Source organism: Lactuca serriola, chromosome 4 (genome assembly GCF_051521515.1).
Source record: "Lactuca serriola cultivar US96UC23 chromosome 4, Lser_US96UC23_V15, whole genome shotgun sequence".
NCBI classification, from domain to species: domain Eukaryota; kingdom Viridiplantae; phylum Streptophyta; class Magnoliopsida; order Asterales; family Asteraceae; genus Lactuca; species Lactuca serriola.
The window spans coordinates 238058969-238062594 of NC_136411.1; the positions used below are offsets into that span (position 1 = coordinate 238058969).

Sequence of the window (3626 nt, forward strand, 5' to 3'; positions counted from 1 at the left end):
CTAATACAACTAAAAACCAACTTAATAATCCGTAATCATTAGCTAGCCATAAGGAAGAAGTGGATTCAAACTAAACAAGAGTGCGTTTTTTCTTATTGAATTTGATTTAAGTTCATCTGATATTGTAAAATCAGATAAAACCCTTTTAAACTTGTTAATAATTAGGTTAATTTAATAGTAAGTAGATTAATTAGTAACACCGTTCCCTGTGATCGACACCCGACTTACTCAAGCTATACTGTAATCTGATTAGGTACACTGCCTATAAGTGCATAGTTAGTTTAAGTTAGTTAGGTTATAAATATTAAAATTAGTGGGTACTTTCGTGCACATCAAGTTTTTGGCGCCGTTGCCGGGGAACGGCTTAGTTTTTAGCTTATTTATTTGCATTAAATTAATCGATCCTTCTTGTGGAGTAAAAACCACAAAAAGTTAATTTTTCAGCAAAGTATAATTTTTTCTTTCAGTCACAGAGTCCACGACGTGGCTAGACACCTGCCACGATGTGGACATCTAAAACACTAGATTTTTAGTTGTTAGTTAGTTTTTCTTATTTTAGTTTAGCAAGTTGCAGGAGTTCATGACCAGAGGCTCAAACACACCTTTGGTGCCACCACTTGAAGATCTCGAGTCTGCAATTCACAAGAAAAAGACGCCCTTACAATAATTGAAGTCAGCTTTTTCAAGGAAGTCGGGAAAGAAGACAGGAGAGTCAAGTTCATCCGCGAGGCACAAGAGCAATTTTGAGCACTTGGATCAAACACCCGTCCAAACCGAGTCCGAATACGATATCGAGCCGGAATTTGAAGAACACACAAGCGAACCCGAGAACGAGCCAAGGAACGAGATGGCAGCAATTGAAGAGATGTCCATGGGAGCTTACAAAAAGCGGATCCAATAAGATATGGGTCCCGGTTTAGTCCAGCCCGCAATACCTGCCACTGCCACATTCGAGTTGAAGGGGCACATATTGACTGCACTGAAGGATATCCCATTTTTTGGGAAAGATCATGAGGATGCTTTTAATCATCTAGATGAAGTCAACGACATTGCGGATTACTTCAATGTCCCAAATGTCAACAGAAACACAGTCTTGATTAGGATGCTTCCCATCACTTTCAAAGGAGCTGCTAAGGAATGGTTAAAAGCACTTCCACCGGGTACAATTACTACTTGGGCTCAAATGCGTGAGCAATTCCTGGACCAGTTTTGCCCGCCATCCAAGATAGCCAAACTCAAGAAGGCAATAGCCAACTTTGAGCAACAGCCGGGGGAGTCATTATACGAAGCATGGGAGCGGTACAAGGGCTTGCTCAGAAATTGCCCTCAGCATGATCTAAATGTGCAACAGGAGATGTCAATCTTTTATGATGGGGTCAACATTATGACAAGACAACTCCTTGATTCTCAAGGACCTTTGACAAAGAAAAATCCAAGGGAGGTCAAGGAGTTGATTGAAGAATTCGTGAAGCACTCTCGTGAATACCACAACCCTAGGCAAGATGGAATCAAAGGCGGTGGAGGGGCCCAAACTGAAGAAATAGCAGCTGTAATGGCCATGCTGAACAATTTGGATCGAAGGATAACACAAATGGACCAGTCAATACATGCGATAATAGTGGGTTGCAAAAGATGTAGTGGTCCACACTTGACCAAGGACTGCAATGTAGATGAGTTTGGGAACAAAAAAGCTTAAGTATGCAACTCTAGTGGGGATAAGTTTGATGAGGATTGGAGGAAACCGAAGAAGGAGTGGCTGCCATATGAAGAGTATAAGAAGCAAAAAGAAGAGAAGTATACGCAGACAGGTCGAGGCTTTTATCAAAAGGAGCAGCCACCAGCTGAGAAGAAACCTGATCTAGAGACCATTTTGATGAAGTTTATGGAAGCTTCGGAAAAGAGACACGATGCCACTGATTCTACTATCATGGAACAACAAACCTTAATAAAGAATCAGCAAGTATCCATCCATAACCTTGAAGTACAATTTGGTCAACTAGCCACTCTAGTTCATGAAAAATTGTCCCTGAAGAATCCTGAAATAAAGACCCAATCTCATGTAATGGCCATCGATACTGAAGAAGAAGCAATCTTTGAGTTCCTGGAGGCCTTGGAAGAAGAACCACAGCAGCCCGATCCAAAACCCAAGAAGTCAAAGTTCGAAAGTGAAAGGGTTGCTGAAACAGCTTCGCCACGACATGGCACTCCTCTGGCCACGATGTGGCGCATATCTGATCAAAAAGTCTTTGAACCCATTCCGGTTTATCAGCCACCGTTGCCATTTCCACCCCGAGCTGCACTTAGTCTACTAGAGAAGGAGCATATAGAGTTTGTCAAACATATGAAGGGGATCCCGATTAATACTCCCTTTGTGGAGTCCTTATCCAAAACTCCCGAGAATCAGAAATTACTGCAAGATTTGTCTAAGGTGGTTCTAGGTGAACAAACCTCAAAAGTCGTGTTGGGAGAGACACCATAAAAGATGGGGGATCCTGGACGCCTCACTCTTCCATGTGAGTTTGGTAATAAAATGAAGGTTATTTCTTTAGCCGATTTTGGGGCTAGCATTAATTTGATGCCTTTTTCATTTTATCAAAAATTGGAAATTCAGAAGATGAGGGCTACAAAAATGAAGATTCACATGGCGAACCGTTCAGTGACACATCCCCGAGGCATAGTGGAGGATATTTTGGTGAAAATTGGAAAATTTGTTTTTCCAATAGACTTTGTAGTTTTGGATATGAAGGAAGATCCCGATGTCCCAATTATCCTTGGTCGTCTATTGCTTAACACTGCTCGAGCTCTTGTTGATATTCGTAAGTCTAAGCTCACTTTGAGCGTTAGAGATGAACAAGAAGTTTTTGGAATACAAGATGACTTTCAAGAGGATCATGTTCAAGAAGAGGTGTTCACAATTAATGAAGAAAATGAACTAGAAGAACTGGAAAAGCTTATGGAAGAAGAGATCAAGGCAGTTCATCAAGTCAAAAGAATAAAACCGAGGGCATCACTTCCATATTTTATTGAAGTCATAGCTTACAAGAGTCCGCCTTCTTGGGTGAGCAAAGAGGATGAGGAGATGACAAGTGATGAAGAGGAGGTCACTCCAAGAGTGACAAAGCCGGTGGTGAAAGAAGAGGAGGATGCTATAGAGTGCAAGGAAGAACCCAAGGGCACAAAACGAAAGCTTGAAGAAGAGGGCAAAGCTAAAAAAGAAAATTCAAAGAAGGAATATAAAAGGTGAGTTCAAGCTTACAAGAAGCGATTCAAGGAACAAGACATTTTAGTGGTGGACTCTTCAGAAGATTCAACGTAGAAGGCACGGAGTCCAGCTCAAGACTCCAAGAAAAAGAAGCGCTTCTTGGGAGGCAACCCGAGCTTGGTTTGCATTTTCTTTTCTTTTAATTTTTGAGTTTTTAATTAGGAAGATATCAACTCATCATCTAATAACTGATACTTAGTAAAGAATTAGTTGTGGGGAGCTTTAATTAATAAATGAAATGCAAAGTAGATAGTAAAAATGTGTGATTTAACAAAATTTTGCGATCAGGCATTTGCCACGTCGTGGTCTGATAGAGCCACGTCGTGGTAAAAGTGTAATCACGGGATCAGATGACAATTTCAAA

At 40.9% G+C, this 3626-nt stretch overlaps 1 non-coding gene across 1 annotated transcript; it reads right to left on the minus strand.

The window, feature by feature from the left end:
* Positions 1-1231: 1231 nt before the first annotated feature.
* On the minus strand, positions 1232-1338 carry LOC145103420 (small nucleolar RNA R71). The gene has a single exon (XR_013706513.1). It is a non-coding gene; the product is annotated as a small nucleolar RNA R71 (small nucleolar RNA).
* Between the last annotated feature and the right edge of the window lie 2288 nt (positions 1339-3626).